This window comes from Electrona antarctica (assembly GCF_951216825.1).
Source record: "Electrona antarctica genome assembly, chromosome: 13".
In the NCBI taxonomy this organism is placed as follows: Eukaryota; Metazoa; Chordata; class Actinopteri; order Myctophiformes; family Myctophidae; genus Electrona; species Electrona antarctica.
Genome location: NC_136794.1, coordinates 11709702 through 11724441, shown reverse-complemented (window position 1 = coordinate 11724441; position 14740 = coordinate 11709702). Strand labels below are relative to the sequence as shown.

At 41.0% G+C, this 14740-nt stretch overlaps 1 long non-coding RNA gene across 1 annotated transcript in view; it reads left to right on the top strand.

Moving 5' to 3' along the window:
* Positions 1 to 7420: 7420 nt before the first annotated feature.
* Positions 7421 to 14740, top strand: part of LOC306934828 — a 130166-nt gene continuing 122846 nt past the window's right edge. The window contains exon 1 of the long non-coding RNA XR_013791345.1: positions 7421 to 7571. This is a non-coding gene — a long non-coding RNA (uncharacterized lncRNA). The remainder of the gene's footprint in view (positions 7572 to 14740) is intronic.

Genomic DNA, 14740 nt, shown 5'->3' with positions numbered 1-14740 from the left:
TAAAAGAGAGTAATAGGCTGATAAAAGGGAGAAAGAGAGATGCTCGTTGGACAGAGGAGTGGAGACCTGTCGCCATGATAATTACAGTGTAACCAAAATAAGTCTGAGATTCAGATTGTCAAAACAATGAAGGAAAAACAAATCAGTTAGGCCTATTGATAATAAAATAAAGTATTGATACGACCATTAACATTAGGCTACATACAGTACATTGTCAATGTTTATATTATGTTTTCACATTCATTATGTGCATATATATGATTATGTGTTTGTACACTGTGCGTGGGTGAGTGTGTGTGTGTGTGTGTGTGTGTGACGTGCGTGCGTGTGCGCGGCACCGCATGCGTGCGTTAAATTGTGTGCTACAGTACGTGTGGCTTGTTAAATTGTGTGCTAAAATGTCTGCGCATACATGCTGTACAGTAATGTCTAATTACCTCTGGAGATTTTAGGTGCTTATTTAATCTGGCCAAACAGCTGTAGTAGTCTGGCAGCCGGGGGTGTGGAGTGGGAAATTTGGTATATAGTTTTTTTTTTTTATTGGCCTAAAATATTGTCTATAATACATACATTCGTGAAATAATAAAAACTATTAGTTATTTATATACTAAACTAAAGGGGCGGCAGTGGCTCAGGGGTAGAGTTGACCGGATGGGAAACGCAACGTTCCCAGTTCGAACCCGGGCTCCCCCCACAGCCAAATCCAGCCTGAATCAGATCTGTGCCACATCCAGATTGGAATCTGATTTGTTTAAATGAGTCATGTAACCATTTAAACCAGATTTCCATCTTGATGTGGCACAGATCTGATTCAGGCTAGATTTGTCTGCCAGTGCAAATGGGGCCTACTAGTGTCAAAGTGTCCTTGAGCAAGACTCTGAACCCCTAATTGCTCCCGATGTGCAGGTTGGTGCCTTGCATGGTTCCCTCCGGCATCTGTGTGAATGGGTGAATGTAATGCACAATCTCTGTAAAGCGCCTTGGATAAAGGCGCTATATAAATGCACCATTAACCATTTTACGTCTATATAACAAATTTCCCACTTTAAACAAAAAAAGCTTGTTGGCTTCCGGACTATAGCCAGCATTGAATTGTACTAATGTCAGAATAGTATAATACTGTGCCACTGTCTATTACTAAATCAGAGGTTTGAATGAAACCTGCATTCCGGGGTTTTACATCTCCACTAAGCTGCTGTGTGTGGTAAACAGTTGCTTGTTTGTAAAGGTAATGGAAGTGTTTGAATGTATTTTCTTAAGATTAGCTGACACTACCTTATTTGTTTGGTTTTATTTTGAATTCTTATATTTGAATATATTTGAAATATGCATTTATTTTTTCATCACAATCATTTTACTCTACGTACAAACAGGGTATAATACTCAAAGCCATTAATCGCATCTGCATTCATTTGTGTATTCCCCACCCATACTTTCCAAACCCCCAGGACAATATTTACTTTCCTCTGTTTTACATTGCATCAATTAAATATGTTTTCATTAATTACTTGTACAAAATCCTAAAAGCTTATATCAAGAAAAGTGTAAATGTTCTAGTGTGTGTGTGTGCGTGCGTGTGTCCATATTTGGGCATATTTGTTTGTACACCCACCAAAATTACTGTTCCCAAACGTATCTTGTACTTGAGTGCTGATGGGTCACAGGTGTGGTAATGTCACACTGCATATAAAAAATGTCTTGTCTACACAAGGTCTGAAGAAGAGCCTAAAATATACGTTTGTGGATCTTTTTATTCCTGTACTGTCAGTTTTTTTTTGGATCCGGTACCGTTTTTCAGCCAACTTTTCAACATATTCGTACACCTGCAAGTTTGAACATCATATACAGTAGTAAAAGCAGAAAACACGGCATGAAGATTTCCAGTGTTGCCGGGGTTATTGCACTGACAGCATATCATGAAGTCCATATACACTGTATAGGCATATCTGTCCGCCTGCCACAGATAGACAAACGTGTGTCAATGTCAAGCATTCATTTTGGTACAAGAAAATCAACCTGAAACAACTATATACAATTAAAATGAACAAGTGTCTAAATCCTCTATTGGTTGTAGTCTAGGACCTAGCTAAGATTTGTATGCACTTCATTTAGGAGAGAATATCTCAACTGTTCTTGACTAATATGACCCCTGCGAACAACGTGAGAACTGTGAACAATTCTCTATCCGGGTCGAAATACCCGAAAATGACCACACCCTTTTTAAAATGACCACAACCTTTGTTTGCTACGTCAAACATAGCTATATTTTCTAAACCGTTTGTGTGACAGATTTCCTGAGGTGCTCAAAATGTTCAGAATACTCATGACTAGAGGTACATATAAATATGTAAAATTTCTAATTTGACATTTTATGAGAAATCGGCCAAAATAGCTAAAAACTGGCCATTTATTACATAAAACTATACCTACATACAGAAACTGCCATATAGTTGTGAACTTAAAGCTTACAGACTTAGAATACATGTATTAATTCATGCCATACACTGTACATGAACTGATCATTTTGATTTTGAAACATTTATAAGGATTGTTTCTAATAAAGAAACGAGCATTTCATTAATATACATTTTATCAATTATCAATTGAATGTTTCTTGAAATGTGTTTGAACTGAAAGGTGCTGTGTGTGTGTGTGTGTGTGTGTGTGTGTGTGTGTGTGTGTGTGTGTGTGTGTGTGTGTGTGTGTGTGTGTGTGTGTGTGACCCCAATGAGCTGACTGCTCAGTGTGAATGACCCCAATGATCTCCAGGGGTCAATAGGTTGTGCTACAAACCATTCCGTGCTCCAAACAAAAAGACAAACAGACATACATTGATTGAACATTGTATTCACAGTTTAGAATGGGTATAGTTAAAACAAAAGTACAGGTCAATACAAAAGCTGCTACGAGCATAAAACCAGAAAAAGCAATTAAGACTTGTTTGTTCAGGGTCCTCCATTTTCAATACACACAAAGTGGAAGATAAATTGCACAACAGACAAATATAGTAATACAACTGTAACCACTACACCAGTAAGACGCCTGAGGGCGAGAAGCACTGGCCATATATGGAGCGTGTCTTGAGTGTACAGGGTTTGATGAAGTCAGATCAACATGGAATGTCAGAAGGGTGGCAGCAGGGGCAGTGTCTTGAGTGCACAGGGTTTGATGAGGGCCTAGGTAGGGCCTCATGACCTCATGCTTCCTTCTATGCATGAGGAGTCCAAGCTGCTTCTATGCCACATCTATTTGTTGTTAGTGTTTTTGCAACAATCACCTGCTTTGCATTTGCAGTACACGCAACAGGGCATCCCAGCTACCCGACACAGACACCCATTCTTGCGTGCACACTTGCCACATGTGCACGGATCTGGCAGGCCTTCGGGTTTTGAGGTCACCATATCGGGGACAAATACGCTGTCCCTTCTCACAAAACCATAAGACTCTGCATTAAGTATGCTGGTGGCACTAATACCGATTTAGCCTTTTTGAAAATTAATTCAACCCACACAGTTTCAATTTCATCATGCTGTAAGTCAGTACGAGTAACATATTCAGTGTCTTTGTGAATATACATACATACACCACCACCATGCCTGTTTCTGTCGTTTCTGATCAAAGAATAGTTCTCTATTTCAACTTCTGGGTCTTTGGTTGACTCATCAAGTTTAGTTTCAGAGAAGCTAATGATGTTCGCCTTACCGCATTGAAACATATGTCTGATTTCAGCCATTTTGGGTCCAAGGCTGTTGACGTTCAGGTGAAAGATATGTAGTCCGTTGGCTCTGATGGTGCTTATTTCCTCCGTGGTGAAGTAGGGGAGCGGAGGGCCATTGTTGATGTCTGTAGTAGCCGCGGGTTGCCGTGGGGGGAGGGTGGGGGGTGCGTGGGGGTCGTCGTGGGGTGGCGGGAGTGGGGGAAGGGGTCCCTCGTCCAGGTTTGTTGTGGGCTCAGAGGTTTTGTGTCTCGATAATTGGTGGTCAGCCACTCAACATAGAATGACTGGAATGCGGTTTTACTGATCGAAGACGACCAAAACCTCTCCAATACCACCGGCACATTTTGTTGTGGTGCTATCACATCAAGGACAATCATGTCTTTTGACTTTGCTCTTCTCTCCCTCTCTCCATTCTTCATGCTATCCTCCCTGTAATTGTCAAACACAATGTGGATCTCATCACAGTTGGAGCCAGCTTTGGTGACCATAGACGTCAAGGCAAGAGCAAAGTCATGGAAGGTCTTGACAGGTGGATTGAGCTTCCTTAAGGGGACTTTTCTCACTAAGGCCATGAAGTCTATGATCATTGCATGGGTTTATGGGGAGGTTTCCGGCCCTTTAGGATCAATTAATGGGCACAACTTCAGCAACTCAGTCCCAAGTTGTGATTTGGCACTCTTTCGCAAGTATCCGTCTTTGTCAACCAAGAAAAATGGTGAGTTGGTGATCTCATGCTGGAGTAGCTCCTCAACAGTGAACCCCCGGTGACAGCCATACTCAATAAACCTGACAGCTTTAATTGTCTCATCTTTGATGTCTGATTTGGAAGTCACATTTAAGGTGGTCTTAGGGGACGTAAGCTTGATTTTGCTTATTGTTGAGCATATCGATGTCGATCTATTTATCAGTCGATCATCGATAAATTTAGAATAAGCAGCACTGCGCTCCTTCAAACAGCACAACAACTTTTCTGCGTTGGTCACTATTTCTCCAGTGAGAACATTCTTCAGTGCTACCTGGTCTTGTAGAGGACTGCATACCTTGAGGAGATACTGTTCGATATCCTTCACCATTGTAATGATCTTCGTTGCAGTACTCGGGTTGAAGTCATGTTGAAGTGAGAGTTCTCCCTCAACATCATCCTTCCTCTTCAGGAGGTCAACATACTGGTCTTTTTTATGTTTGATAATTCCCCACAGAGCTACTGCTTCCTTCTTCCTGGTGACCCCAATTATGCCCCCACTCACTTTGGCAGGCCGGTTGTAGCACTGCTCTAGTGCCTGGTCAAAGGGCACTCCACTCCCTTTCTTGGTGGTGTTCATCACAAACCCATCCTTCATATAGGAGTCGTAGAGGAGTGGGAACTTCTCCTTAAGTTGATAGCAGTCCTGCAGGAATAATGGTGTCCATCGACTGTAGTTTGTTCTCCCAAAAAAGAAGAACAATGAAGTTGCCCTCTCTATAGCACTGAGGTACAGATTCCAGTCTCCAGAGCGCAGAGAATTGGTCAGATCCCTGAGTATTGGGAACAGGTCGGAAACATGTGTTCCAGTAATCAAATGACTGGGACTGTGATGCCCTTTCCTTAAGGTAGACTTGAAAGGCTGCTTGGATGGTGTTAGCATGCTCCTTTGTGGTGTTCCATTCTTTGCCCATGGACTCTTTAGACTGACAGTTAACCTGCAGTGCCTCTAGTTCCGTTTGTCTTTCAGGGTTTTTGGAGAGGAACTCCTCCAACATCATAGATGTGAGGACCTCATGTATCATTGAATGGGCATTGCGGGCCCTGGATTCTATGGGTATTCTGAACATTTTGAGTACCTCAGGAAATCTAATCTAATTTGATCAAATGCTCGGTTTCTTTATTTAATAAAATCCCATATGTTTCAAATTCCAAATTATCAGTTCATGTATAGTACATGACATAAATTAATACATTTATTCTAAGTCTGCAATGATTAAATTCATAACTATATGGCAGTTGCTGTATGTAGGTAGTTATATGTAATAAATGGACAGTTTTTAGCTATTATGGCCGATTTCTCATGAAATGTCAAATTAGAAATGTTACACATTTATATGTATCTCTAGTCATGAGTATTCTGAACATTTTGAGCACCTCAGGAAATCTGTCACACAAACGGTTTAGAAAATATAGCTATGTTTGACGTAGCAAACAGGTTGTGGTCATTTTAAAAAGGGTGTGGTCATTTTCGGGTATTTCGACCCGGATAGAGAATTGTTCACAGTTCTCACGTTGTTCGCAGGGGTCATATTAGTCAAGAACAGTTGAGATATTCTCTCCTAAATGAAGTGCATACAAATCTTAGCTAGGTCCTCTACTATTGTCACTGTAAGCAAATATTGTTCATTGAAATCTTTTGTAACATTCCACAGTAATTGCTGACGTTACTTTCATGTCAGCAATAAATTGTGGGTACCGCCTTCATTAAATGATGCAAGGAACATTTTGGAAATAAACTCTTCACATTAGATGACCACAGTATAGTTACCAAAGTACTGTAAGTCCATGTGTTGAAGTGTGTTGTGTACACTACATGTACAGTATGACCCTCGAGTAGATCATGGTGTTGTTTGTTCGAAAGACAAGTGTGTTTGTAAGTGTAGTCTCTGTTGTGCCTTAATGGAAATCATGGTGTTTTGTCATTTCTCTTAAGTGCCTGTGTGACTATGAGACTCTGCCAATGTTGTCCCCACTCCCACACTCTTGCCCCTCCAGCACCAGGTTATTGTGCGGCCCATCGCTCTTAACATGTCCATACTCCATAGGGATTTAGATTTTCCGGTGAACGCAATGGCTAATCTGAGTCTGGATGAGTTATATCCAACAAAACCCATCTGTGTTCCCTGATTTACTGTATGTCTGATAGCTTGACCTAGGTCAACTAAGCTTCTCATCTTTTAAACCCCCTCCCCACAGCAGATACATATTGGCTTTGCACTTGAACCTTCCAGCTCTACTCTACTATTTAATGATTATGACACTGTCCTGAAGGAGGCTTGTCAGAGCACTGTGTTCCCCCCACCTCAAACCTGCATCACTGACCCATGAATATCCATGCAGTGTATTATCTCTATGGCTCTCTGTAGACCCCAAGACTGTTCTAGCTGTCTTCTCCATTTCTTTAACATACTTGTAGCTGAAACTTTTTATGTCCTTGTACAGTATGAGTCACCTACAAAACTGATGATTTATAAATGTGAAATAAATATTTTACTCATACTGAAATGTTTTTTTGTGTTTGTGTTTATTGGTGGGTTGTGTAACTATATAGCCTACATGGGTTCACTTTCGGTATGTGGAGGTCTGGATCATCATCAAACCTTTTTTATTTTATAGCCCATATATATAATGTATGATAATATATATGCTTTGTTTAGCATTTTTTATTGTATTTTTCCCCCACAATATCAAGATTGTATGGTCATGATTCACCAATCACCAGGATCCTGGATGGCTTGAATAAGGCTTAAAATAATTTATATACATATTTTTGTAAATATCTATGGGGGAAAATGGCAGATTTTTCAGTGGTGCCAGAAAACCACGCCCACTGATATGCTCTAGATTGACTATTTATTAATATTCACAGCAAATGGCACACTTGTTTTGGTGGGATGCAGCAGAGTTCTGCTCACATAAGACAGACGGAGGATCAGTAGCTGTAGCTCTGGTCCAGCGCTAGCCAGTCCAGACTAGGATCAGTGATTGATTATATAATAGTTCTCATTAGTTCTAGACTTTTCAAAGACGTCCTCGAGTTGTGTGTGCGTGTCCAGTGACCCGAGTCACATCGATATGTAGGCCTATATGGCTTACTTTGGACCCAAGGTAAGACCATTGTCCATTTCATGTTTAACCATATGACCATGAAAGCAACACAACAATGGTGTACTGGTAATATATTGTTGGCCACACAACAGTGAGGCACAAAAGAACAAATAATGGGCTAGCTCTGCTGAAATGTAGCACAAGTTTCCGTTTGGAAATAATTATTATTTCCAAAATAATTAAGTAGGCCTATTAGGCTGAGAAAAGTGTGGAAATCATTTTACCCATAATTAACGTGTTACCTTCTTCAGCTGGGTCAAGTCAAAATGTGACTTAAGCAACTTTTTAAAATGTATTAACAAACTTCCAGTTGCAGGCATAGTGTTTCTAATGTTTACTGTATTTTGCTGTCATTGTTCGTAACTTCTCAAGATGATAACCACTGACCAGCTATTTTGGGTTTTGCCAGCTGCAGCCAGTTTTCATGATAAGCCTTCTCAATGCAGGCAGTTTAGTTAGGGTTAGGGTTAGGGTTAGGGTTAGGGTTAGGGTTAGGGTTAGGGTTAGGGGGTTAGGGTTAGGGTTAGGGTTAGGGTTAACCTAACCTAACCTAACCCTAACCCTTGAAAAAAAGACGAAAATGACTCCGAGACCATGGGCTATAGCCCATCGTCTCTGAGTCATTTTCGTATTTTTTTCAAATCCTCGTTTTTCATAATTTATGACCATGGCGATGGGCTATAGCCTATGGTCTCGAACGGCATACTATAGCATGCCGTTTTCCATCATTTTTGAGGATTTGAAAAAAAGACGAAAATCACTCCGAGACCATGGGCTATAGCCCATCGTCTCGGAGTCATTTTCGTCTTTTTTTCAAATCCTTGTTTTTCATAATTTATGACCATGGCGATGGGCTATAGCCCATGGTCTCGAACGGCATGCTATAGTATTCCGTTTTGCATCATTTTTGAGGATTTGAAAAAAAGACGAAAATCACTCCGAGACCATGGGCTATAGCCCATCGTCTCGTAGTCATTTTCGTCTTTTTTTCAAATCCTTGTTTTTCATCATTTATGGCCATGGCGAATCTGGGCTATAGCCCATGGTCTCGAACGGCATGCTATAGTATTCCGTTTTGCATCATTTTTGAGGATTTGAAAAAAAGACGAAAATCACTCCGAGACCATGGGCTATAGCCCATCGTCTCGGAGTCATTTTCGTCTTTTTTTCAAATCCTCTTTTTCATAATTTATGACCATGGCGATGGGCTATAGCCCATGGTCTCGAACGGCATACTATAGCATGCCGTTTTCCATCATTTTTGAGGATTTGAAAAAAAGATGAAAATGACTCCGAGACCATGGGCTATAGCCCATCGTCTCGGAGTCATTTTCGTCTTTTTTTCAAATCCTCGTTTTTCATCATTTATGACCATGGGGATGGGCTATAGCCCATGGTCTCGAACGGCATACTATAGCATGCCGTTTTCCATCATTTTTGAGGATTTGAAAAAAAGACGAAAATCACTCCGAGTCGTCTCGGAGTCATTTTCGTCTTTTTTTCAAATCCTTGTTTTTCATCATTTATGACCATGGCGATGGGCTATAGCCCATGGTCTCGAACGGCATACTATAGCATGCCGTTTTCCATCATTTTTGAGGATTTGAAAAAAAGACGAAAATCACTCCGAGACCATGGGCTATAGCCCATCGTCTCTGAGTCATTTTCGTCTGTTTTTCAAATCCTTGTTTTTCATCATTTATGACCATGGCATGGGCTATAGCCCATGGTCTCGAACGGCATACTATAGCATGCCGTTTTCCATCATTTTTGAGGATTTTAAAAAAGACGAAAATCACTCCGAGACCATGGGCTATAGCCCATGAACTCGGAGTCATTTTCGTCTTTTTTTCAAATCCTTGTTTTTCATAATTTATGACCATGGCGATGGGCTATAGCCCATGGTCTCGAACGGCATACTATAGCATGCCGTTTTGCATCATTTTTGAGGATTTGAAAAAAAGACGAAAATCACTCCGAGACCATGGGCTATAGCCCATCGTCTCGGAGTCATTTTCTCTTTTTTTTTCAAATCCTCGTTTTTCATCATTTATGACCATGGCGATGGGCTATAGCCCATGGTCTCGAACGGCATACTATAGCATGCCGTTTTCCATCATTTTTGAGGATTTGAAAAAAAGACGAAAATCACTCCGAGACCATGGGCTATAGCCCATCGTCTCGGAGTCATTTTCGTCTTTTTTTCAAATCCTTGTTTTTCATAATTTATGACCATGGCGATGGGCTATAGCCCATGGTCTCGAACGGCATGCTATAGTATTCCGTTTTGCATCATTTTTGAGGATTTGAAAAAAAGACGAAAATCACTCCGAGACCATGGGCTATAGCCCATCGTCTCGGAGTCATTTTCGTCTTTTTTTCAAATCCTCTTTTTCATAATTTATGACCATGGCGATGGGCTATAGCCCATGGTCTCGAACGGCATACTATAGCATGCCGTTTTCCATCATTTTTGAGGATTTGAAAAAAATATGAAAATGACTCCGAGACCATGGGCTATAGCCCATCGTCTCGGAGTCATTTTCGTCTTTTTTTCAAATCCTCGTTTTTCATCATTTATGACCATGGGGATGGGCTATAGCCCATGGTCTCGAACGGCATACTATAGCATGCCGTTTTCCATCATTTTTGAGGATTTGAAAAAAAGACGAAAATCACTCCGAGTCGAGACCATGGGCTATAGCCCATCGTCTCGGAGTCATTTTCGTCTTTTTTTCAAATCCTTGTTTTTCATCATTTATGACCATGGCGATGGGCTATAGCCCATGGTCTCGAACGGCATACTATAGCATGCCGTTTTCCATCATTTTTGAGGATTTGAAAAAAAGACGAAAATCACTCCGAGACCATGGGCTATAGCCCATCGTCTCTGAGTCATTTTCGTCTGTTTTTCAAATCCTTGTTTTTCATCATTTATGACCATGGCATGGGCTATAGCCCATGGTCTCGAACGGCATACTATAGCATGCCGTTTTCCATCATTTTTGAGGATTTTAAAAAAAGACGAAAATGACTCCGAAACCATGGGCTATAGCCCATGAACTCGGAGTCATTTTCGTCTTTTTTTCAAATCCTCGTTTTTCATCATTTATGACCATGGCGATGGGCTATAGCCCATGGTCTCGAACGGCATACTATAGCATGCCGTTTTGCATCATTTTTGAGGATTTGAAAAAAAGACGAAAATCACTCTGAGACCATGGGCTATAGCCCATCGTCTCGGAGTCATTTAATTTTTTTTTTCAAATCCTCGTTTTTCATCATTTATGACCATGGCGATGGGCTATAGCCCATGGTCTCGAACGGCATACTATAGCATGCCGTTTTCCATCATTTTTGAGGATTTGAAAAAAAGACGAAAATCACTCCGAGACCATGGGCTATAGCCCATCGTCTCGGAGTCATTTTCGTCTTTTTTTCAAATCCTCTTTTTCATAATTTATGACCATGGCGATGGGCTATAGCCCATGGTCTCGAACGGCATACTATAGCATGCCGTTTTCCATCATTTTTGAGGATTTGAAAAAAAGATGAAAATGACTCCGAGACCATGGGCTATAGCCCATCGTCTCGGAGTCATTTTCGTCTTTTTTTCAAATCCTCGTTTTTCATCATTTATGACCATGGGGATGGGCTATAGCCCATGGTCTCGAACGGCATACTATAGCATGCCGTTTTCCATCATTTTTGAGGATTTGAAAAAAAGACGAAAATCACTCCGAGTCGAGACCATGGGCTATAGCCCATCGTCTCGGAGTCATTTTCGTCTTTTTTTCAAAACCTTGTTTTTCATCATTTATGACCATGGCGATGGGCTATAGCCCATGGTCTCGAACGGCATACTATAGCATGCCGTTTTCCATCATTTTTGAGGATTTGAAAAAAAGACGAAAATCACTCCGAGACCATGGGCTATAGCCCATCGTCTCTGAGTCATTTTCGTCTGTTTTTCAAATCCTTGTTTTTCATCATTTATGACCATGGCATGGGCTATAGCCCATGGTCTCGAACGGCATACTATAGCATGCCGTTTTCCATCATTTTTGAGGATTTTAAAAAAAGACGAAAATGACTCCGAAACCATGGGCTATAGCCCATGAACTCGGAGTCATTTTCGTCTTTTTTTCAAATCCTCGTTTTTCATCATTTATGACCATGGCGATGGGCTATAGCCCATGGTCTCGAACGGCATACTATAGCATGCCGTTTTGCATCATTTTTGAGGATTTGAAAAAAAGACGAAAATCACTCTGAGACCATGGGCTATAGCCCATCGTCTCGGAGTCATTTAATTTTTTTTTTCAAATCCTCGTTTTTCATCATTTATGACCATGGCGATGGGCTATAGCCCATGGTCTCGAACGGCATACTATAGCATGCCGTTTTCCATCATTTTTGAGGATTTGAAAAAAAGACGAAAATGACTCCGAGACCATGGGCTATAGCCCATCGTCTCGGAGTCATTTTCGTCTTTTTTTCAAATCCTCGTTTTTCATAATTTATGACCATGGCGATGGGCTATAGCCTATGGTCTCGAACGGCATACTATAGCATGCCGTTTTCCATCATTTTTGAGGATTTGAAAAAAAGACGAAAATCACTCCGAGACCATGGGCTATAGCCCATCGTCTCGGAGTCATTTTCGTCTTTTTTTCAAATCCTTGTTTTTCATAATTTATGACCATGGCGATGGGCTATAGCCCATGGTCTCGAACGGCATACTATAGCATGCCGTTTTGCAACATTTTTGAGGATTTGAAATAAAGACGAAAATCACTCCGAGACCATGGGCTATAGCCCATCGTCTCGTAGTCATTTTCGTCTTTTTTTCAAATCCTTGTTTTTCATCATTTATGGCCATGGCGATGGGCTATAGCCCATGGTCTCGAACGGCATGCTATAGTATTCCGTTTTGCATCATTTTTGAGGATTTGAAAAAAAGACGACAATCACTCCGAGACCATGGGCTATAGCCCATCGTCTCGGAGTCATTTTCGTCTTTTTTTCAAATCCTTGTTTTTCATCATTTATGACCATGGCGATGGGCTATAGCCCATGGTCTCGAACGGCATGCTATAGTATTCCGTTTTGCATAATTTTTGAGGATTTGAAAAAAAGACGAAAAATCACTCCGAGACCATGGGCTATAGCCCATCGTCTCGGAGTCATTTTCGTCTTTTTTTCAAATCCTTGTTTTTCATCATTTATGACCATGGCGATGGGCTATAGCCCATGGTCTCGAACGGCATGCTATAGTATTCCGTTTTGCATAATTTTTGAGGATTTGAAAAAAAGACGAAAATCACTCCGAGACCATGGGCTTTAGCCCATCGTCTCGGAGTAATTTTCGTCTTTTTTTCAAATCCTCGTTTTTCATCATTTATGACCATGGCGATGGGCTATAGCCCATGGTCTCGAACGGCATACTATAGCATGCCGTTTTCCATCATTTTTGAGGATTTGTAAAAAAGACGAAAATCACTCCGAGTCGAGACCATGGGCTATAATAGCCCATCGTCTCGGAGTCATTTTCGTCTTTTTTTCAAATCCTTGTTTTTCATCATTTATGACCATGGCGATGGGCTATAGCCCATGGTCTCGAACGGCATACTATAGCATGCCGTTTTCCATCATTTTTGAGGATTTGAAAAAAAGACGAAAATCACTCCGAGACCATGGGCTATAGCCCATCGTCTCGGAGTAATTTTCGTCTTTTTTTTCAAATCCTTGTTTTTCATCATTTATGACCATGGCGATGGGCTATAGCCCATGGTCTCGAACGGCATACTATAGCATGCCGTTTTGCCACATTTTTGAGGATTTGAAAAAAAGACGAAAATCACTCCGAGACCATGGGCTATAGCCCATCGTCTCGGAGTAATTTTCGTCTTTTTTTCAAATCCTCGTTTTTCATCATTTATGACCATGGCGATGGGCTATAGCCCATGGTCTCGAACGGCATACTATAGCATGCCGTTTTCCATCATTTTTGAGGATTTGAAAAAAAGACGAAAATGAATCCGAGACCATGGGCTATAGCCCATCGTCTCGGAGTCATTTTTGTCTTTTTTTCAAATCCTCGTTTTTCATCATTTATGACCATGGCGATGGGCTATAGCCCATGGTCTCGAACGGCATACTATAGCATGCCGTTTTGCATCATCTTTGAGGATTTGAAAAAAAGACAAAAAATCTCTCCGAGACCATGGGCTATAGCCCATCGTCTCGGAGTCATTTTCGTCTTTTTTTCAAATCCTCGTTTTTCATCATTTATGACCATGGCGATGGGCTATAGCCCATGGTCTCGAACGGCATACTATAGCATGCCGTTTTTCATCATTTTTGAGGATTTGAAAAAAAGACGAAAATCACTCCGAGACCATGGGCTATAGCCCATGAACTCGGAGTCATTTTCGTCTTTTTTTCAAATCCTCGTTTTTCATCATTTATGACCATGGCGATGGGCTATAGCCCATGGTCTCGAACGGCATACTATAGCATGCCGTTTTTCATCATTTTTGAGGATTTGAAAAAAAGACGAAAATCACTCCGAGACCATGGGCTATAGCCCATCGTCTCGTAGTCATTTTCGTCTTTTTTTCAAATCCTTGTTTTTCATCATTTATGGCCATGGCGATGGGCTATAGCCCATGGTCTCGAACGGCATGCTATAGTATTCCGTTTTGCATAATTTTTGAGGATTTGAAAAAAAGACGAAAAATCACTCCGAGACCATGGGCTATAGCCCATCGTCTCGGAGTCATTTTCGTCTTTTTTTCAAATCCTTGTTTTTCATCATTTATGACCATGGCGATGGGCTATAGCCCATGGTCTCGAACGGCATGCTATAGTATTCCGTTTTGCATAATTTTTGAGGATTTGAAAAAAAAAGACGAAAATCACTCCGAGACCATGGGCTTTAGCCCATCGTCTCGGAGTAATTTTCGTCTTTTTTTCAAATCCTCGTTTTTCATCATTTATGACCATGGCGATGGGCTATAGCCCATGGTCTCGAACGGCATACTATAGCATGCCGTTTTCCATCATTTTTGAGGATTTGTAAAAAAGACGAAAATCACTCCGAGTCGAGACCATGGGCTATAATAGCCCATCGTCTCGGAGTCATTTTCGTCTTTTTTTCAAATCCT